General features: G+C 42.0%; 1 protein-coding gene across 3 annotated transcripts in view; it reads right to left on the bottom strand.

Moving 5' to 3' along the window:
* The window catches only part of NCALD (neurocalcin delta), a 173,596-nt gene that overhangs the window by 78,587 nt on the left and 71,129 nt on the right, over window positions 1-23,880 (bottom strand). Inside the window, exon 1 of one of the 3 annotated variants that reach the window (XM_033935260.1) lies at window positions 18,989-19,155. The exons of the other annotated variants lie outside the window; for them this stretch is intronic. The gene's annotated coding sequence lies outside the window, so the exon portion shown is untranslated. Of the gene's footprint in view, window positions 1-18,988; window positions 19,156-23,880 lie in introns of those variants that run through there. 3 annotated transcript variants of the gene reach the window in all.

The following is a 23,880-nucleotide window of genomic DNA, read 5'->3' as shown; positions in this document are numbered from 1 at the left end:
CCTGCAATGATTTTAACCCCTTTGAAAAGAATTCTTCTTTTTTGACCTTCAAACCAGGACATTACAGCTTCCCCGACATCTTCATCACTTGAAAACCACAGTCCATGGAAAGATTTCAAAATTGAGAACAGAAAACAATCCAAAGGAGCCAGGTCAGGACTGTAGGGTGGATGGTTCAGCTGTTGAACCTCACATTCTCGGATAGCAGCCTGTTTGTTGTGACATGTGCACGGGTGCATTGTCGTGAAGAAGCAGCATAGCTGCTATGGGTTTTCCTCATCCTTTCACCTTGATTCACTCCCGCAAAGCAATCATTGTGTTGGTGTAACTCTCCCCAGTTTTGGTTGTCTTATGTGGCTTGAACTCCAGAAGCAAACGTCCTTCATCATCCAAGAAGACAGTTGCCATGACTTTGCCTGCAGATTTTTCTACATAGAACATTGAGGTGGGGGATGACTTGTGCTTCCACTGCATTGACTCCATTTTGGACTCAGGATCTCTGTGATAGACCCAAGTCTCATCTCCAGTCACCAAAATTCACTTGGTCTTCAAGGAGCATCTTCAAGTTCTCCTGACAGCTCTGGAGCCTCATGGCCATCTGACATGGTGTCAACATTCTTGGAACCCATCTTGCACTAACCTTGGCCATGCCCAACTTTTCATGAATTATTTTTCAAATTGTACCTGTCAAAATGCCCATTTCTTCAGCTATTCATGAAACCTTAATTCATCTTTCTGACAAAATTAAAACCTAGACTTTCTTGCATATTATTGTGAGTATTAGAGAGTAAGAAAGCAATCTTACTCGTAGCTATGTTTACAATATTCTCTCTTGCTGATTTTTATATTTATCTGCATTTCCAACATCTATTGTTTTCTTCCCCTATTAAAGAATGGCTCTATTTGTCATTAGCACAGTGGGAGGAGATGTTGATAAAGTTCAAATCAGAAAAAAACCACAAAAAAAACAAACACACAACTTATTGCTAGGTATTATGCAATGCTACAAGGGAGATTTAAGGGAGTGTATGGTTATCAGGTTAAATGGGAAAGGGACCTAGGGATGAACTTTCTCTTCTCAGGATTGGGATTTAATTTATGTGACTTCACAACAAATATCAATCTCTGCTAACTTGATAGAACAGGGTCTTAAAGTATTATACTGATGGTATTTGTGTCCCACTAGAATTGCTCATTTTCATCCTTCAAAGACGGATGCTTGCTGGAGAGATTGTGGTTCTCTTGGAACCTATATTCATATGTGGTGGCATTACCCTTTGATACATGTTTATTGGAGTAAGTGTGCTCAGTTATTTTCTGATATGTTACAAATTGTGGTACCATGTGAAGCTAAATTATTTCTTTTGCAGTATAAACCTTCAGGAATGGATAAGAATTCTTTTAAGGTGTTATGTGTATGTATAGGGGTAGCTAAATGGAGGTGGCAAAGGTGTGGTCTTCTGCTAATATTCCATCTATGCCTCAGATTATATAGGGTATTTGGCAGGCCTACTACCTCAGTCAACTGACAGTTCTCCACAGGAACCAATTGGTTGCCTTCCAGAAGCGTGGCAATTTTTTTGATTTCTGCCGTTGTCAATATAATTCTGGACGAGTGCCTTCTGTATGTGTAAATGTCAGCAATAATATATAGTGCTCTTTTTCTTAGTTTTGTTCCCCCCCCCCAAGGTTTTTATTTGTTTATATTAATCTCCCACCTTAATAGATGAAGAATCTGCATTAGTAATTTGTATATTCCTAGATTGGAAATATTGTGTTTGCGTATTGTTTTTATTAAAAAAAAAAAAGTCTCAAAGATTTATAATAAAAAAATAAATAAAATTCCATATTTATACAATATTATCTATATAATACAACAATCTCATCTAAGCTTTTATATAAGAGAGAAATGTCAACAAAATGCACAGCCACAGCCACTAGAACATCCAAGGTAAATAGAGACAGCTAGATTATAATCCGGCACCAGGTCTAAACATGAGCCATAACATAGGGGAATATCTGTTGTGGAGCACAGTTCATGACTCAATAACTGAATGCCATCAACCGGTATTGCAAGGACTCCAAATCTTCACATAGGAGAACATGATTGTTGTATTACATAGATAATATTGTATGAAACCTTAATTTGTATTATACGTACAACGTATCTGTATCTTGCTTCGTTAACATTTCTTTTTTTTTTTGTACTTATTGTATATTAAAATCAATAAAATCTTTGAACTTTAAAAAAAAAAAATTCCACATTTATTAGATTTGATTGATAGATTTGGGAAATTTTCAGGGTATAAAATAAATTGGAGTAAATTAGAGGTTCTTCCGCTAAATGTACATTGCCCAAAAGGCTTATTTGATTCATTCCCCTTTCTTTGGAAGGAAGAGGGTATAAAATATTTAGGTATTTGGATTCATAAAACGCTGGAAGAGACGATGAAAGTAAACTGGTAAAATTGTGACCGCCTCAACTTTCCTTTTTGGTGGGCCAGTTTATGTTTAGGTTACAAATATGAAAAGATGAATGCGGATATGTTGGGGCATAGCAATTTTTTTTAATTTGGTTTGGAGCCCGTTGACCTCTTTTGTTACTTCAACATAATTGTCTTATTTTATTTTTGTTTATTTTTATACATATCCAGGACAGGGGGAGGGGATATCTTTTTGGTTTATTTCTTGATTAAATTGTTGGATGGAAGGGGAGGGATATTTTTCTCCTGTATTGTTATTGTTGGAATTTAAGTGTTTACATTGATTATTAATGTCTGTATAATTCCTGGCACTTTGTATTAGTTTTGAAAATTAATAAAGATTAAAAAAATAAAAAAATCTTTCTTGCATATTTCTGTGGAAGGTGCTTCCACAGGCCATTCAGTGCAAGTCATCTTCAATGGACTCTACTGCACTGAAACTGCTTGCTCCAAAATGTTAGATTTTAGGATCTCACTTGGCTTTTTCCCTTGTCTTGTGAGAAATTCTCTCTCTAAATAGTGCTCCAAATCTAGAAGTTTCTTATTTGATTCACAAGGACTCTCCCAACATCCTGTCTCTTAGAATGTTAAGACTTGTACTGAGCCACAACTGTGTATGAGTAAATTCAAGACATGTCACAACATGCACAGACTTGTTTCAACATGCTTGCTAAATTATTGAATGCCCCTCATAGAGCAGACTTAAAATATGATATGGTGACTGTCCTCTATATTTATCTGACTTATTAAAAGTCTGATACTACATCACTTTGGTGAATCAATTTGAATCGATTTGTTTTCTCCATGAATCGGACTCACTGATTCAGTGAGCAACCCTTCCCCCAGTAAGGGCTGACATACCTCCAGGGCCTCCTAAAGCAGCAGCAACAGCGGCGTTAACTGGTGGACAGATGCAGCAGTCTGAGCAGGCTACTTGTGGTCTGCTCTGCTGGTGCCTTCTCTCTGCCACGTCACTGATGATGCAGCAGAGGGAAACCCTGGCGGACAGGTCACAAATAGCCTATTGAGAGCACTACCTCTGCCCACCAATCATCACTGGTGGTGCTGCTGCTTTAGGACGCCCAACAGTTTGTCAGACCTGCTGGGAGGGATGGATGGAAAGTTGCTGCGCATGGGGGGGGAGAGAGAGAGAGAGGAAGAATTGTTGGTAATGGGATGGAGTACAGTAAGAGGAAAAAAAAAAGGTAAGAGGGAGAAATCCTGCATATGGTACAGAAGAGGGAAACGAATGGAGAAGAAAGAGGGAGAAATGCTGGACATAGGGTGGAGGGCAGGGAGAGATGGTACATGGGGAGAGAGAAAGAAATGTTGCATATGATAATGGAGGGAAGGAAGGGAGAAGCACTGCATGGAGGGGAATAGGGAGGTTTGACCCAGGGCACGGAGAGAGAGAGAGATAGAAAACAATAGAGATAGTAGACAGCAGGAAAGATATGTTGGATATGGCAGTGGAAGGGAAGTTACAGAGATGGAAGATGGATGGTGAGCATGGAGAAAGAAGAAAACATCAAATAGGTGAGCGAGTTAACAGACGATAGAAACCAGAGCCTGGGACCAACATGATTTGAATAATAAATTGACCAGAAAACAAAAAAGGTTGAAAAAAATAATTTTATTTTCTATTTTGTGATTACAATAGGTCAGATTTGAAATGTGTATCCTGACAGAGCTGGTGTTAGCAAGTGTGAGCTAGGATGTAACAGAGAGAGGAAAAGTCATTTTTGTTTATACCACAGCACAGTTATGGGATTGGAGAAGACAAAGGGGGATGGGATGGGTGAAGAGACTACAAAATAAACCTGCCAGGAATTTTGGGAAAAAAAACAAACCCAAAAACGCCTGATTTGGGCAGGAAAAGCGAATCGAAAAATCGATTCAGTAGACAGAATCGAATCAAATATTTTTCCCTGACTTGGGCAGCACTAGTGGAGACAGGGAGAGAGAGAGATGAAAGGCCATGGGGACTAGGGAAGGGATTCAGGGTGCAAATAAGAGGTGTGATATTTAGAAGAAGGAGACAGAACTGCAGTTAGAGTGAGAGAGGGAACTAAGGAGCTGGAGCCTTTGAAAGAAAAAGGCAGGAAGGAATTTTAGGACTTAGGATGGGGAAATTCTACCCCAAAACATTACAAATAAACTTTGCAGAATTTGGAAACATTGCATGAAGAATTTTATAAATTCTACCAGGAGTAAATTTTGAGCTTCCAAGGCAAACTGAACAACCAATGAGTGAATTCAACTCATAATACACATCCTTGTTAGAATTTCTAATCCACTGTGATGGCAGTTAAGAATTATATACTACTACAGTCAGGTAACAAACTTAATTTTTTTTAAACCTAATTTGTTTTGTTAATAATTAAACTACAATATTTCTTTGCCTCTCATTTTTACAATTAAACAGGAACATTTGATTTTTGCCTTCCCTGCAGTTTAATGACATCCTTCGTACATGTGTTTCACAGACTAAGGGCTCCTTTTACTAAGCAGCATAAGAGCATTTTACCAAGGACCGGTGAGGTAAATGCTCCGATGCTCATTGAATTCCTATGAGCGTCAGTGCATTTACCTCGCTGGCCTGCGGTAAAATACTCTTGCGCTGCTTAGTAAAACCCAGTGTAAATCAATTATCTTACCCTTTAAGAAAAAAAGATTCATCTGTTGCATGGAAAATGGTAAGCAAAGAGTAAAAAAAAAATAAAATAAAAAAAATCTTTGACAAGATTTTCGAATGGCAGTTGCGATTCAATTGAGTTGAATAAAAATAGCATAATTATGCATCTGTTCTTTTGCTCCTATTAATGACTGTAAAATAGCCAGTAATTTCTGACAGCTGTAGTCATGGGAACAGACACACTGTCACAGAAAAAAGGTAAGAAATCCAGTTAACATCTAAGGTAACTGGGGTTTTTTTTTTGCCAACTAACATATCTTACCTTTCTTTTACATGCACTTGGGTTTGATTCAAACACGAGTACTTTGTACGTATCCGTCATGGAGGAGTGGTCTGCTGGTTAGAGTTGCTGCCTTAGCACCCCGAGGTTACAGGTTCAATCCTAGCCCCACTCCTTATGACCCTGGGCAAGTCACTTAGGGCTCCTTTTACAAAGCTGCGTTAGGGCTCTAATGCGCGGAATAGCGCGCGCTGAATTGCCACGCATGCTAGACCTCAACGCCAGCATTGAGCTGGTGTTAGTTCTAGCCGCGTAGCGCGCGGTAATATCCTGCGTGCGCTAAAAACGCTAGCACACCTTAGTAAAAGGAGCCCTTAATCTTCCATTGCCCCCAGGTACCATAGTTAAGATTGCCAGCCTACTGGGAAAGATTGGAACAAAGCACTTAGGGCCCGTTTTACAAAGTCGCGCTAGCAGCCGCAGTGCGGTAACGGCCCCGAGGTCCATAGAGATTTAAAGGGCTTCAGGGCTGTTGCCGCGAGGCTTTGTAAAACAGGCCCTTAGAGCACCTGATCACTTTTCAGTGGGAACTCCTTAGGATCCCCTTGAGGTATGTAAATAATGAAATAAATAACTGAGAGGGGAGTAAGTTATCAACACTGGGTGATTAGTAACTAGGTCCCATTGCATAAAATTGGACAGTACTAAAATAGCATGGGTTACTGGTAAAACAATGTAACAGTCCCTATAAATGTAATCAGAATGGCACAGTTTTTTTTTTTAAGTAATCGAAAAACAAACGGAGAAAATAATCACAGATAACGACGACAAGACCCATCCAGTTTGCCCATTCCTGCAACAGAACCTCAGAGCCGACCCAGCCTCTGGTTTTATCTGCATAACCTTGCTTCTAAGAGCTATCTGTGTGTATCGTGCTTTCTTCAATTCTGTTATCACTTTTCATTTATTTATTTAAAACAACATTTTTAATATCTTTATCCAAGGCGGCTCACGGTATTACATACACATTTCAGGATTTGCACAACATAAAGATTCCATACATAAGATTATACCACCTCAACCTGTAAATTACATCTTAACTGCTCATTTACATTACTTCAATCAAGATGCATAAATCTAATAACCTACAAAAAAAGATGATATTCAGAAAGTAAAATATTAACTCAAGAAGCAGAATATTAGCTTTAAAAAGCTTGACAAATGAGTCTTAAGCAATTTTCTAAATTGCAATAGATTTCTACAAAACCTCAAGGTACCAAACAATGCATTCCACATAAAATGGTCCAGCAATAGAGAAACATGACTTTTTGGTCTGTACATATTGTCACATATTCCCCTTTGAAGTGTCAAACAACCAATAATTCTGTGACCTCAGTGTCCTTGGCAAAGTATACAGTGTTAGGCATTTTGCCACATAATTTGGCAGGATGTCATAAACACCTTGTTGGACAAGTTTCAAAACTTTGAATCAGATACAAAACAAAAAAAATCGGCATTGGCTTTAGCACTTCCTTTGGAAGGCTGTACCAGCCATCCACCACCCTTTCTGTGAAAAACTTCTTCTGCGTGCTACTTCTGTTTAGTCTCTTTCAGTCTCAGCCAATGTGGTTGCCTTTTGGAAGGGTTACCATATGGCTCCAGGAAAAAGGAGGATGGATTGAGACTTCCAGGTTTTATTTCCATTGCTTTCAGTGGAAGTAAAACCTGGATGTCTCAATTCGTCCTCCTTTTTCTGGAGCCATATGGTAACCCTACCTTTTGGAGATGTCAATAAAGTTGAGATTTAATCCTTTGTTTCTCCTCTGGTCTTCATTTCAAGTCCATCACTCCTTTTTTGCTGGTTTTATAGATTTCATGCTGCTTGTCCCCAGGAATAAGCAGTAGATTTCCCCAAGTCTAGCTTATTAATAGCTTATGAACTTTCCTCCAGAACGTGTCCGAACCTCCAGTTATTCTACTGGCTTTTATCACATCTTCCATCAAGAAATATCAGAGACTAGTCTTTAAGCCCGTTACATTAACGGGTGCTAGAATAGATGTGTCTGTGTCTTTCTTTCTCTCTCCTTGGCCGCTGTCTGTCTTTTTTTTTTCTTTGTCTCTCTTTGGCCGCTGGCTGTCTCTCTGGCCTCCTGTCTGTTAGCCATTCTTTCTTTCTCTCCTTGGCCGCTGTCTGTCTTTCTTTCTTTCTGTCTCTCTCCTTCGCCCCCTGCCTGCCTGTGTCTCTCTGTTGCACCATGCCTGCCCGTCTCTCTGTGGCCCCTTTCTGTTTCCCCCGCCCCCCAGAGCAAACCAAGATTGCTGTCTGCCCCAGCACACCCCTCCCCCCTAACCTGCCTGTCTCTCTCTGTTGTGCCATGCCTGCCTGTCTATCCATGGCCCCCCTTCTGTTTCCCACCCCAGAGCAAACCAAGAGTGCTGTCTGCCCCCCAAAACAGCCCCCTTTCCCCCTCAACTTCCCTGTGGAGCAGTAGCACATCGTGTAATTCTTACCAGCTTATCAAAAACTAAACACCTTTTCTCACAACCTGACATCTTGCAGCACCCGCAGGAGACAAACCATCGTTAAAACCGCCGCAACTAAACACCTCTTTTGACAGCCCGACGTCTTGCAGCACCCGCAGAAGACAAACCGCTTTTGAAAGTGCCACGTGTGCCATGCACCATGCGTCGCAAACAATCGCACGTGCTGCGAATGGAACACAGCCACGGAGGCACGAATTATGGCGGCAGGGATCACAGACTTTTAAGTGCACATGCGCGCTTAGGGTTTTATTATACAGGATTAATAATGCATAGAGTGAAAAAATATTTTCTCTGATTTGCTTTACATGTACTACTTAATAACTTCATTGCATACTCCTCCCCGTTGCTAAGTTGCTTTATTTGCCAGTTCCATACTTGTTTCTTTCATTTCGCTGCCCCATATGCCTAGAATACACTACCCAACTCCGTGTGTCACACCCCTTCCCTTGTTCAAAAGTAGGCTGAAAACCTACCTTTTCAGATAGCTTTCAACTCATAACCCTACTCCCCACTGCCATCTGCTCACCATCTTAGCCAGCAGTTTAACCATCCCCTCTAACTATAACCCCTACCCTGATATTTTGTTTGTCTGTCTGACTATGAGTTCATTCAAGCAGGGACTGTCTCCTTCGTGACTCTGTACAGTGCTGTGTATGTCTGATAGCAGCTCTAGAAATATGAGGGTGAATCAAAAGTTAAATGCAATTGTTAATTGGCGTGTTTGAACTAATCTTCCCTGTTTTTAATGGAGTTCTTTTATTGCTGTACTGAATTATTGCAAACTGCTTTGTTCTTATTTGTAGTTTAAGCAGTAAAGAAAGAGTTTTAATAAACATAAACAGAACAGAACAGAGCTAGCAAAATGCAACATATTGTAGCTGGCACGCTCCAGGCAGAGGGCCTGGGAATACTGGCCACAATTAAACTCTTGTGAGTCGCTGCGTGCCTCACAAGGATAAGTTCTTTCAGTACTTAGTGAAAGGGACAGCCTCCAAAACAATAAGTTCAGTGTCAAATAAAGAATTATATTTTAATTGTTCAAACAGAAGAAAACAGTAACTTGCTTGTCAGGATTGAAATAGCAAAGCCAACGGGCTTCCTATACCAGGTACGCACAAAGTTCAATAAACAGTCTCTGGTTGAGAAACCAAAAAAAAAAATTCAAAATTAAACAAAACTCTCTTCCTCAGAGGTAAGTTCTTATTTAACTCATAGTCCAGGTGGAGTTCATTACCAAAAGAAAGGAAAAACTTTTCCACCAAAACCAAACTACAAGACAGTGTAAAAATACTGGCTTCTTCAGCGACTGAAGGCTGGAAAGACAGTGTGCACCGTGTGGTCTTGAATCGCCAGAAATTAGGCCCGTTATACCACCACGTAACACGGGGCTAACCCCACTGTCTTAGCATACCATAGTACACTTGGTTCAAAAGGGAAAGCACAATTAAGCTTTCAAAAATGGAAAACAAACTTCAAAATAAAAGTCCTTGCTTAATTCAGCATAGTGAAAATCCACTCTTTAACCTGAGTTAGAATTATTCAGTCTGAGAAAAAGTTAATCAAAAACAAACTTGCCATCAACTTCAGCAACATTCAAATACTTGCTTTTATGAGGCAAACCTCCATAGGAGTCTTCTCAGGCATCAGCCCAACACTGGCTTCAGGACTCGTTTCCATCTCCATGGCCAATGGTTCCTCACTCAGACTGGAAGGTGATTCTCCTCCAGCCTCTGTAAACTCCATGTCCTCTGGAGCTTGACTGCTATCAGGAGCTCTCAGCCCTGAGCATTGTGACCTTCCCTGCTGCTGTTCCTCTCTGTTCTGATTTTCTAGGAGCCTAGTCTTCAGGGAGAGCAGCTTGCAGCCCCGCCCCCAACCCTCAGGTGGAAAGGATTTCCGGTGATTCACCTTGTGATCCAGAGGGGGATGGGAACCTACAACTCCTGCTCTCTTACTCCCTCTACAGGCCCTAGAAGGAAATTCGGTCTGAGAGGCAGAAAATGGGGAATATGACAGATTATGGGCAGTATCTGGATTTGCACTGGGACCTGTACTAGGGACACTCCTAGCAGGCATAGTCTGCTTATCACAATATGTACTCGTACATTGCCTTTTGGATAGTTCATCCATGCACATTGCAACACTTGGCCTATGAGGTCAGAAACATGGATGCACCATTGCAAGATTGCACCATCAAAGAACAATGTGCAGTAGTCCGTTTTCTTTGGGCAGAGGGAGTGAAACCTGAAGAAATTCAGTGTCGGATATTGACTTAGTATGGACATAGCATCATGAACCAATGAAAGGTTTACGAATTGGTAACAAGGTTTAAAACTGGAAGAACAGGTGTAACCAATGAAGATTGTTCTGGTTGCCCATCAACATCGTGCACACAAGAGCACTTTGACAGGGCAGATGCCTTGATTAGAGAAGACCGACGGATAACGGTGTCTCAACTGGTTGCAAATTTTAATGATCAGCTATGGATTGGCATTAGCCATAATGCACGATGACTTGGGATACAGAAAATCCTGCAACCTAGTTCCTGAGATGATATGAAGAAGATCAGAGTATTCTAGAGAGAATTGCCACAGATGACAAGACATGGGTGCATCACTGTGACCTGGAAAGCAAAAGATAAAGCATGATAAAGGAAGTGGTGCTCACCTGGCTTCGGAAGCAGCCAAAAAACATCTTTTCTGCAAAATTAGTTGAGCGATACAACATATGTATCATCTTGCAAAGGGACTATGTGAAAAAGTGATATGTTCAATTACTTACAGTTACTTCTATTAAAAGGCATTAAATGTATTTTGATTTTATCTTTGTAATTAATAGTAGTAGTAAACCTGATTCTACCTAGAGCCTGCCCCTGAACACACCTACATCTGAGTAACAAAACCAAGCCTTGCTTAGTCAGCAAATCCAGTAGTTGGGAAGTAAAGATATTGGAGGGCAGACATCTATGATCTGTGTCCTAATTATAGCTAGATAGTTCTTGTTGAACTGGAGTGGGCTTTGATGACAACTCCAGTAGTTGGGGAGTATGTCCAGTGCCAGGCAGTCTGTACCCTGAAAATGGCAAGGACAGATCAAGATCAAGTATGAATATGTTATCACATATACTGTACTATGAGTTTATATACTTAGGCAGACTGAAGGACCATGCATGTCTTTATCTGCTGTCATCTACTGTGTTATTATATTAACCCTTTCTGAAAATTGGGAAACCCTCTCCCATGTATCATCATTGACTTCTCCAACTACCATATTTCTCTTATAACACCATCACTATTTAAAGAAATAACATCTATGATAAAAATTCAACATTGTTTGAATTAGATGTTAATTTAGATATTAGGTCATAAAGATGCAGAAAGACATGTAAATAAATCTGAGGCCAGCTAAGCTTGAGAGTCAGGTGAATATCCTATATGTGAGGTTGAGAAAGTGTCTTTTCAGGACCTGGATAGAATAATAGCAAATTGGTTGCCAGCATGTGTATAATGAGAACATTTGGGCTGATCCCACTCCATGGCACAGAACGTGTCCTCTGCAACGAGGCTCATTATTCTTTTTCAGATATGTGAAACTGCTGGAGTGAATCTGTACAAAGGTCAAAAAGCTACAAATGTTTGTCCATGCTTCTATCACATCATGCCTCATTTAAACATGCTCTGAATCTCTAAGGAAGAAATTCTATAACAGGGTACCTTCACTTAGGCACTCCGAGTGTTAGCAATAGGAGCCTATTCTGTAACAGAATCTAAACACCAGGTTCCACTATAGAATAATAGAGTAACCTACTATCAGCGTGCCTAACACTTAGGACCCACAGTTATACCAGCCACAGAGCTGGCATATGTGCAGCCACCTAAATTTGAAGGACCCTGTGGAACCTTACATTATCCTAATCTAATCTAAATCTTAGACTTACTGAATATACCGAATCATCTCTTAGAAGTAAGGGCTCAGTTCGGTTTACACAGTTTAGATTACAAAAAAACAAAAAACAAAAAAACCACAACCGTTAACACTCATTGATACCATTGCCTAAAAAACTATGGAACAATGCAGTTTAAGGTTTTATGAAAAATCTGGAAAGATAAACAAGATCTTATCGGAAGAGGTAATTCATTCCATATCAGTTAGTAGATATGGAAAGGAATGGGAAATTTTGCTAGCACACTTTGTTCCTTTAGAAGGAAAAGAGAGCTTATACATATGAATTGTTCTACTGCCTGAGGCGTCAGGCATCAGGTGTTTAAAGACACAGAGATCAAGGGAGCAAAGAGTCCATGTAAGATTTTTAAAAACTAAGCAAGTACATTTAAACTGAACTCGCAATCAAAAAGGAAGCCAGTGTAAATACTTCAAAAGGTGACACACGATTGAACTTTTTCTTTCCAAAAATCAATCTGGCAAGATATTCTCACTTGTGGGTGACATCATTCACAGAACTTAGCATGGAGAGTCTAAAAAGTGTACTGCCACTTTAAAACTCAAAGACTGCCCAAGTACAGGGTTGGGAACCACTGGTATAGAAAACTGAATAAATAAAATATGCACACTTAGATAGACTCTAAGATCAGCTTCTCAGCTCTGCAGAAAACTGGGGGTACTGATAGACAGGACCCTGAAGCCATCGGCACAATGTGCAGAGGCAGCAAAGAAAGCCAACAGGATGTTGGGCATGATAAAGAAGGGTATCTTGAGTAGATTGGAGGATGTCATAATGCAGCTTTACAGAGCAATGGTCAGACCACACCTGAAGTACTGTGTCCAACACTGGTCTCCTCACCTAAAGAAGGATATAACCCAGCTGGAGGCGAGCCACGAAGCTAGTAAAAGGTATGGGAAATTTGAGCTACAAAGAATGCCTCGGAAAACTGAGCTTGTTCACCCTTGAGAAGAGAAGACTGCGAGGGGATATGATAGAGACTTTCAAAATACTAAAAGGACTCGACAAAATAGAACAGGAAGCATCGTTATTCACGTTGTCAAATGAGACTCTGACAAGAGGGCACGGGCTGAAATTGAGGGGCGACAGGCCCAGGACGAATGTCAGGAAGTTCTGTTTCACACAGCGAGTGGTGGATGTTTGGAATGCTCTCCCGGAGGAGGTTGTGATGGAAACCTCCATTATGGGATTCAAGTGCAAGTTGGATGCACACCTCCTTGCAAATCACATTGAGGGATACGGCTAAATATGGTCATCATAAGGGAACACCTAGGTCTCCATCAAGGAACACCTAGATTGGCCTTCGCGTGTGCGGGTCAACGGACTGGATGGACCAAAGGTCTGATTCGATGAGGGCATTTCTTATGTTCTTACCAAAGAAAGGGACTGGGGGTAATGGTGGACATGACAATGAAGCCGATGGTACAGTGCGCAGCGGCCGCTAAGAAGGCAAACAGAATGCTAGGCATAATCAAGAAGGGTATTACAACCAGAATGAAAGAAGTTATCCTGCCATTGTATCAGGCGATGGTGCGCCCGCATCTGGAGTACTGCATCCAATATTGGTCGCCATACCTTAAGAAGGACATGGCGTTACTCAAGAGGGTTCAGAGGAGAGCGACACGTTTGATAAAGGGGATGGAAAAGCTTCCATACGCTGAGAGATTGGAGAAACTGGGTCTCTTTTCCCTGGAGAAGAGGAGACTTAGGGGATATGACAGAGACTTACAAGATCATGAAGGGCATAGAGAGAGTAGAGAGGAACAGATTCTTAAAACTTTCAAATAATAAAAGACAAAAGGGCATTCAGAAAAGTTGAAAGGGGACAGATTCAAAACGAATGCTAGGAAGTTCTTCTTTACCCAACGTGTGGTGGACACCTGGAATGCGCTTCCAGAGGTCGTAAACATAGAAACATAGAAAGATGACGGCAGAAAAGGGCTATAGCCCATCAAGTCTGCCCACTCCACTGTCCAGCCCCATTAAGTCAGAGTGCTGCTCGACGTAATAGGGCAGAGTACGATACTGGGGTTCAAGAAAGGATTAGACAATTTCCTGCTGGAAAAGGGGATTGAGGGGTATAGATAGAGGATTACTGCACAGGTCCTGGACCTGTAGGGCCGCCGCATGAGCAGACTGCTGGGCACGATGGACCTCAGGTCTGACCCAGCAGAGGCATTGCTTGTGTTCTTATACTGTGTGTGCACAGGTACCTTCCTGCCTGATACTGGCGTGCAGGACTGTCAGTTTTCTGCAGAGCTGAGAAGCTGATCTTAAGAGTCTATCTAAGTGTGCATATTTTATTTATTCAGTTTTCTATACCAGTGGTTCCCAACCCTGTCCTGGAGGACCACCAGCCAGTCGGGTTTTCGTGAAAACCCTAATGATTATGCATGAGAGAGGTTTGAATATAATGGAGGTGACAGGCCTACAAATCTGCTCCATGCATATTCATTAGGGCTATCCTGTAAATCTGACTGGCTGGTGGTCCTCCAGGACAGGGTTGGGAACTTCTATACCATTCTGCCCAGGGAGCTTATTACATTAATTTATCCAGCATTTTTCCATGTCTGTCCTGGTGGGCTCAATCTATCTAATGTACCTGGGGCAATGGGGGATTAAGTGGCTTGCCCAGGCTCATAAGGAACAGTGTGGGTTTGAACCCACAACCTCAGGATACTGAGGCTGTAGCTTTGACCACTGCACCACACTCTCCCACCCTTAGCATCCTAGACTAGAGAATGACACAAGAACAAATTTTTTTCCCCATCCCCACAAGTTCTTTTCCTGTCCCTGCCCCATTCCTGCAAGCTCCATGCTCATCTGCACAAACCTCAAACACTTTAATATCATAAGTGTTTGAGGCTTGTGTAGTTAAGGCAGAGCTTACAGGAATGGGACAGGGACAAAACTTGCGGGGACATTGTATATCTCTCATGCCCTCAGAAGCATAACAGACTTAGAATGATTCAACATTAAGCTGTATGCCTCATCTTTGAATTTAAGCAATCATACCATGTTACCCCCTATTATCTGATCTAATCTGGGATTTATGAGTTGCGCTATGCCTACAAAGGTTTCAAGGTGGCTTACAGTACAGTTTGTGGAGACCAGATTAGTACCGAGTAAAAATACCTAGAGATACGATTGAAGTACAAGGAAACTAGAGACATTACAAGACTATTGGGATTCTTTGAGGTAGAGATTGTTGTACCATCTATTTAATGAGGCAATTTGGTACAGCTCATAAGAGTTGCAGGAAGTACATTAAATGAACACTTAGGGGAGGATTACATACAGCAAGAGAGCTAATATGGTTCGATGAAAGATGCCATGAGGTAGATAGTGTCTGTAACAGTCATTAACTAGTGGTAATCTGTATACTTGGATTCATGGTGGCAAAAGGATGAACTGCGGTTCCTTGGGTCTATTTCCCTGGGAGTCTATTGCGTTTAGTCTTGTTCAGTGCTGATGAAGTTGGGAGATTAGTTCGGAGTAGAATTTATGGAATCAAAAAGAAAGTTCTATAGCAGGGGTGTCCAATCTGCGGCCCAGTGAAGTATTTTGTGTGGGCGTTTACTGTCTTGCCGGCTCCTTCCTCTGTCTTGCTGCAGTGTTTGCATGTTTGTGCGGCCCCAGAAACAATTTTTTTCGGCCAATGCGGCCCAGCGAAGCCAAAAGGTTGGACACCCCTGTTCTATAGTTTCTTGCAAAACATGGAGTAATTAGATTCAGATCTGAGGCTGTTCCATGCTTTCACACCAGAGAATGTGACCATTGAGTGGAATGCACATTTATACTTGAGGGTTTTTGTTGTGGGAAGGTTCAATTGTATCCTGTCGAAATTTCTGGGTGAAGTGGACCATAGCAAGGAGAATAGGTGAATTAATGGTGTGGTGGAGCTTCCATTGAGTAAGTGGTGCATAATGCATGATGCTTTGAATTTTATTCAAGATGAGAGACGGGTAGCCAGTGTAGTTGTTTTAGGTAGTTTGAGATCGACAGGCTGTTTTCAAGGTGGGAACTTCGACATTATCAATATACCATCTACTCAACCTCCCTCGAGCAGGGACTGTATTCTTTGCGACTCTGTATAGCGCTGTGTACATCTGGTAGCACTATAGAAATAATTAATAGTAGTAGTAATAGTACTTTCATGGGGGGGGGGAATAATTTCATAGTTAGGCATCTATATAAATTGTTATCTCAGGAGGGCTGGCTACTAGACATTCTCCTCGCCTCAGCTCTGTAGAACCTTTTCAGCAACTGGAAGAATTCTGAGGGTAATAATACATTTTGGTAGAACACTATACAGTTGACTTAGGAGTGGGTGGCAGCCAGCAAGCTCTCTCACCTGCATTCCACTCACCACTCTTTTTGACGCTGGTTAATCTCCTTACAGCACAGGTGTCAAAGTCGGTCCTCGAGGGCCGGAATCCAGTCGGGTTTTCAGGATTTCCCCAATGAATATGCATGAGATCTATGTGCATGCTATGCTTTCAATGCATATTCATTGGGGAAATCCTGAAAACCCGACTGGATTACGGCCCTCGAGGAGGGACTTTGACACCCCTGCCTTACAGTTATGTTTTGTATTCCACCAGGGAGTAAATGCTACAGCCCCCACCCAGTAGGTCATCTTAGCCTGCAGACACCACCGTGCAATATAACTTGGCTTGATGTGTTCTGATCCCCAGGTTTTGCCGTTTGTTGCCGACTGTTTTTGTTGCTTACTTGTTTTGTAAGCTGAATTGTTTCAGCAATAAAGAAACTGAACTTGGGGTGAACTGACATAACAAGTTCCCCTTTTATAAAAGGTTGACGTGCCTTTTATAAAAGTGATTCTCAAAACGCTAAGTAACAACTGCATGGATTCTCACACCTGTGTGTGCTCTACAGAAGTAATTTCTGAAGATTTTTCCGCAAGCCTGTTTTATGGCAGCAAAGGCCTTTCACAAAACATGCAGCGATTGTCTGCCCAAATCTAAGACAATGTAAATTTGCAGTAAAGGCTCCTGAGGAAGATTTGAAACAGGGCACCTCGTCAAGTCATACGAGGTAGTCAGCTGAAAACCATTAATCCTATTCAGGCAAACAGGACTGTTGAGAGAAGAAGGTTATTGGGCACCGTTTATAAATTTATGGACACTGATTTTATGTAATCACTGCAAGTTATTGGAGTGTACCTCTGGGATGTATAATGACATTCACTGTTAATAGCAAGCGATTCCATATTTGCATATCAAGTATTAAGGGCACTTGCATGTGCTATTTTGATTCAGCAATTTACTGATCTGATTAATAGCAGCATAAATCTCTCCACCAGAAAGCACATTGTGAAAAAAGGCAAATCCTGAGAAAAATTCTAATTCATCATACATATAGCAAACCTACCATGCAACAGTAGCATTAATACAAGTTTCATGTACAGCGTTGCGTATGTCTGGCAGCACAAATAGAAGTTGTAGAATCCTACCTAAGAATAGGCAGCTCTATAAATATTAGAGGGTCCTAGAACACCAATACACTTACTACTGATAAAACAGAAAAAAAATGGGACTACTACAGAGTTCTACACAGAAACTACATGTAAACAGAATAACGCAAAACACAGTCAAGCTCTCACCAAATACATAACAAGGGATCACAAATTAGAAATAGAAATATGAAGATAAAAATTGAAATGGAACCCTAAGTCAGACTAGGCATGTACCACAACATGGGAGAAATAAAACCAGAAATATATTTTTAAACAACATACAAAGACATCTATGATGCACATTTCCTAAAGCTAACATATTCCACTTTATAAATGCAAAATAAAACACTCTTCTAATTTTGCTGTCCCAATTTCTCTCTCCTGCTGTCTTTCTAGTGGGTTTTCTCCATTTTCCCTTTCCCATTCCTTCACTTCATCTGTCTCCGATATAGTTCCTTTGTCTTGTCTGCCTACATAAATCTAACCCTCTCCCTTCAGTAGGTGACCAGGTTACCCATTCGAGAAGGGAGACCTTTTGGCCTGGCCTTTAAATTACATCCAAAGCAGTTTAGTATTTGTAATCCATGATTCTAGCCATTGAAATCAGTGTTGCAGGTCCCATAATGCACCAGAATGAGGTTGGCAGAAATCCAGGACTGGCCAAAAAATCTCTTTTCTGAAATGGGTAATCTGGTCACTCTACCCTTCAGTTGTGGCAGTGATGCTTGGGATGAGCCAGAGCGACTCACCCGGGGCCCCTGCCACAAGGAGTGAAAGTTTGTGACCCTGAGATTCCAGTGCCTCCCACACCCACTGGTGTGCTCTGACACTATTGCACCCAATTGTGTTCCAATAAAGATCCACAAAACAAACGTGGTTCACAAAAACAAGGCAATCTTTAATTAAACTTCTCAGTTTCAAGCACAATTCATGTCAGATGGCAAAAATACACTTTATTCAAGAAAGAAAAAAAAACAACCAGTTTCTTCTCAAGAATACTTCCATACAATTCACTCTTTCCAGGTTTTAGCAAAAAAACACAGTCCTTGCCTGATAGAAACAAGAAAAATGCTTTGAAATCTCCAAAATTAGCCTAAGCATTTTAATTCAGAACTTTTCTACTTTCAGGAAAAATAAACATGGTCTTCATTCAATTATTCTTCATTAGCAACTTAAGTCCAAGGATACAAGCCCTCAGCATGGCTTGCTTAACTTTCATAGAGAAAATAAAACATGAAAAAAAACAGCACTTTATTTCTTACAGTGCTAAGATATACAATTGCACATAGGAGCAGAGTTTCCACCTGGTGATTAGCTAAGAAATCTTAGCAGTCTGAACGGGACAAGCACAACCCCATCTAGGTGGGGGATGGGTTTCCTCCCGTTCAATCTGTGCAGGAAAAAAAAATAGCACACACAAACTTCACAGCTTTTCTTAAGCATTCAGGAGTTTCATTATTCAAAGCTTTCTGTTCACTATTCTTCCTTTCTTTCCTGGTAAGGTATTCCATGAAAACAAGAAAAAAAAACCCCAACTTTCCTTCGTGCCTCAGCACCTTCACAATACAGCAACTGCATTTAGTTTTAAATTCACAAATACTCTGACCTGCTGGGCACTCTGCTTTGCTCTCCATTCTGTTTCTCCTTCTGCTCTCTCAGGCTCTTCTATCTCCCTGCTTCTCCTTCCCTTCGGCTCCCACTCTACTTGGCAAGCTATCAGACATAAAAGGCCTTGCATTACTCTGCCCCACCCCTCTGCTAACTCAGGCAGAATCTTAAAAGAACCATCCACCTTTTACCATGGGTTCTAAATACTGCCTCTTAAAGGGGCAGGACTAAACCTAGGAAATTCTGGAAGTTGTAGTTTTCTGCTCTGGGACACTTCCAGGCATAATCTCTGCTTAAAGGCAGTAACAGGGACCTCCAGGGGACTGAATAAAGGATCCCCACTGTGCAGCCCAGGGTCACTGTCACACAGTCTTCCATCTATATTTCACCTATCAACATTTCTTCTCTTTCTCTTACCCCCTAGTTCTCCCATTTCTCCTGCTTCACTCTTCTAGCCTCCTATTTCCTTCTCTTTCACTCATTCCCCATTACATCTACCCTCTGCAGTCATAATCCTCCTCTGACTTATCCACTTGACAACCCCCATGGTGGTCTCTACAACATAGTTCAATCATGCCCAGCATACCCCTTCTTTCCCCCTCTCCTCCTATACATGTAGCCCAGCATTTCCTGTCTTCCTCCCCCCCTTGGTTCAGTATCTCCCTTCCCCTATGGCAGGGGTAGGCAATTCCGATCCTCGAGAGCCGGAGCCAGGTCAGGTTTTCAGGATATCCACAATGAATATGTATGAGATGGATTTGCATGCACTGCCTCCTTGAGATGCAAATCCATCTCATGCATATTTATTGTGGATATCCTGAAAACCTGACCTGGCTCCGGCTCTTGAGGACCGAAATTGCCTACCCCTGCCCTATGGTCTAGTATTTCTTTGTCCCCTCATCCCCCATCACCGTATAGTCCAGCATTTCCCTCCTTCCCTGCCACTATGGTCCAGTCACTCTCCCTCTCTGCTCTCCCTTTTCCTCTTCTCCTACACTCTCGCAGCTCCCTGTCTCCCTCTCCCTTCCCCTCTATCCTTCTGCTCCAGCAGTTCCCTCTCTCCCCCCTTCTCTCTTATGGACCATCATCTCCCTGTCCCCACTCCCCTCCCTTATGGTCAAGCAACTCCTTGTTCCCTCTTCCCTTTCTCTCCACCTTTATGGTCCAGCATTTCCTTGTCCTTAACCCCCCCCCCCCCACCACCACCACGCCGGCCCACTTCCCCCATATAGTCCAGCAGCTCAGCAGCTCCCTTTCTGCTCTCGCAACCCTCCTCTGGTCTAGCAACTCCCTGTCTGTTCTCCCTTCCCTTCCAACCTTATGGTCTAGCAACTCCCTGTTCCCTTTTCCATTCTATTCCATACTTATGGTCTAACTCTAATCCCCCCCTCCCCCCCCACACACATACAACACCTATAGTGGCAGCAGGAAACTCAGCTGCATTCCTTCCTGGGGAGTTTAAGCAGTGAACTACACTTAGAAGGCTTCCACTTCCGTTAACTCTGTGCACTAGATATGAAAGCCTGCTAAGCATGGTTTGCTGCTGGAAGCCCAAGGCAGGAGTTCGACGTCATAGTTCCTTTCCTTTCTGAGCACGCTACCAAAACCCTTATCCACACTCTTATCAGCTGTCACCTAGATTACTGCTACTTGCTTCTCACAGATCTTCCACTAAACCATCTCTCTCCCCTTCAATCTAGTCAAAATTCTGCTGCATGACTTATATTCTGCCAGTGTCTGTCTCCTCAAGTCACTTCATTACCTCCCTATCCATTTCCGCATACAGTTTAAACTCCTTTTATTGACTTACAAGTGCATTCACTCTGCAGTCCCTCAGTATCTCTCCTCTCTTCTCTCTCCCCATACTCCTCCTGGGAGCTCCGTTCATTGGGTGTCTCTTATCTGTACCCTTCTCTTCTACTGCCAACTCTAGACTCCATCCCTTCTATTTTGCTGCACCATATGCCTGGAACCGACTGCCTAAGTCAGTAAGTCAAGTTCTGTCTCTGGCAGTGTTCAAATCTAGGCTAAAATCCCACTCTTTTGAGGCTGCTGTTAATTCCTAACTCTTACCAATGCCTGTTTAATCATTCCCTTTGTGAGACATTTCCTAGCCCCTATTTGTCCCATTTGTCTATTTTGATTATTTTGTAAGCTCTAGCGATCAGGGATTATCTCTTACATGTTTAATGTACAGCACTGCATACACCTGGCAGCATTATAGAAATGATAAGTAGTATGGTTAGTGTAACCATGTCTCCTATAGTCAGGCTGTGTTTTCTCTTCTGCTCTCCTCTCTGAGCCTCTTCTGTTTGTGCTGGCTATGTGAAACACCTCACGGATGTTTGTGAGAACTGCTGCCTTAGAGTATACACACATCGTTTAGACCAGGATCTCCACGTCCCTCCGCCGCAATCCAGTCGGATTTTCAGGATTTCCCCAATGAATATGCATTGAAAGCAGTGCATACACAAAGATCTCATGCATATTCATTGGGGAAATCCTGAAAACCCAACTGGATTGCAGACTTTGAGACCCCCCTGGTTTAGACCTATCTTGGAGCAGGAGTACATGTGTGCATGGCACTGGGGCTGGATTCAAGATCCCACTTTATAAATTCGCTTATAAAAGCAATATAGGTGCCTAAAATGGGCACATTTTTAGACTTTTCATGTAGGCATCCTATTATAAAATAAGTTCCTGTGTGTCCATACAAATGTATTTTATAAAATATGAAGATACGCCAGGACTCTAGCCCAGCTCTGCTTAAACCAGGGGTGGGCAACTCCGGTCCTTGAGGGGCGGCATCCACTCAGGTTTTCAGGATTTCCCCCAATGAATATGCATTGATGCATGAGATCTATTTGCATGCACTGCTTTCAGTGCATATTCATTGGGGAAATCCTGAAAACCCGACTGGATTCCGGCCCTCGAGGACCGGAGTTGCCCACACCCTGGCCTAGACTATGCCTCCAGAAACATCTATGCAGATTGCAAGGGTAATTTCAGAACGTGGCAACAGCAAGCAGGCACCTATTTTATGAAGACATAGGCAAACTGCAGACATTTACAACAGCTCAGAAGTAGGCATAAACGTCTGCATATACTCAGGAATCCTTTTATTCAGGAACGCTAACTGATTTAGTGTGCGCTAAATGCTAAGGCATCCTTTATATTCTAGGGGTGCCTTAGAATCTTTGGTGCACACCACGTCAGTTAGCGCACCTTAATAAAAGGACCCCATAACATAAGAACATAAGCAATGCCTCCGCTGGGTCAGACCTGGGGGCCATCGTGCCCAGCAGCCCGCTCACGCGGCGGCCCAACAGGTCCAGGACCTGTGTAGTAATCCTCTATCTATACCTCTCTATCCCCTTTTTCAGCAGGAAATTGTCCAATCCTTCCTTAAACCCCGCATTGTATCTTCCAAAACAGACAATATTCGTTTATTGTTAGTATAAAACTTACAGTATTACAGCAGCAGAGACATATCAGAAAAATATATTGTCAGTTCAGAATATGCAATGGAGAGAAGAACTTGCACCCATATGCTTAGCAGGGGGCTAGCAGATCCCCGTAGCATAAGTAAGTGAATCTCTCTGACTTTACCTAGAATGCACGTGTTTTTTTATACAGAGAAATTCTTCCTTTGTTCCAAAAAGTACATCCCCGAATTCTGGTTATGTAATTCCCTATTGGTACATAAAATAATGTAAATCTAACTTCTCCTCTCAGTCCACGCCTCTCTCACCTCCACCCCACCTCCCCAGTAGGGGGGGGAGGCTTGCAGAAACAGAGAACTCTTGGTGAACTTTCTTTCTCCAGTGCTGAGATATGTAGATGCTAATTAGTGGGTTTACAATTCTGTGCATCTTCGGGATAGTGTCCTTGTATGCTGAAAGTTGGCAAAGGTGACCTTTCGACAATCCAGCTGCTTGGTTCTCATAACTTGGTTCAGAGACAGGGAGCAAATGTTTTGGTACCAAGTTCTCTCATCTCGCTACACCCACATCGTCCTGCAGGGATCCTTGCTCATTATAAAAGTTTTATGGCTTTCCAGGGTGCCTGGCATATGAAGTCATACAACACTGATAACAGTTCAGCAGAACCTTGGAGAAATATCCTCCCAGCAGGGAATGGAGACAAAAACATTAGCATTGCAAAGGCTGCAGGTGTTTACAGACAGCAAGGTACAGGCTGGGCCTGGCTATGGGAAAATATAGGTCTATAGTGTCCAGCATACACAAGTGAAAATATAGGTCTGTAGTGTCCAGCATACACAAGTGAGGCCAGTATGTCCAGTTGAATCATCTGTATGTCCAGGTTATCCATGTCAATCCTCTGGAAGCGCATTCCAGGTGTCCACCACACGTTGGGTAAAGAAGAACTTCCTAGCATTCGTTTGAATCTGTCCCCTTTCAATTTTTCTGAATGCCCTCTTGTTCTTTTATTATTTGAAAGTTTGAAGAATCTGTCCCTCTCTACTTTTTCTATGCCCTTCATGATCTTGTAAGTCTCTATCATATTCCCTCTAAGTCTCCTCTTCTCCAGGGAAAAGAGACCCAGTTTCTCCAATCTCTCTGCGTATGAAAGGTTTTCCATAAAAAGACAAATTATCTCTACATACCTATCGGTCTCTCCAATGTTGTATAGCTATATGAGCTATTATAGGTAATTCAGAAGTGGAGTCCACTCTATATCCAGACCCTCACCACTAGAAGAGTTGAGAATAAATTACATGCCCCACGAACAGGGCTTTAAATTAGTGGAAGGCGTCTGACCTCACTTCCGGCGGTTTACCAGCCTGAATAGATCAAACCACCTCCTCATCTACTCGTGACTTCATTTTGTACTACTTTGAACAGTACCTCCACTAATTTAAAGCCCTGT

This window comes from Geotrypetes seraphini, chromosome 2, assembly GCF_902459505.1.
Source record: "Geotrypetes seraphini chromosome 2, aGeoSer1.1, whole genome shotgun sequence".
In the NCBI taxonomy this organism is placed as follows: domain Eukaryota; kingdom Metazoa; phylum Chordata; class Amphibia; order Gymnophiona; family Dermophiidae; genus Geotrypetes; species Geotrypetes seraphini.
The sequence above is the reverse complement of the archived record's forward strand: the minus strand, read 5'-3'. Positions and strand labels throughout refer to the sequence as shown.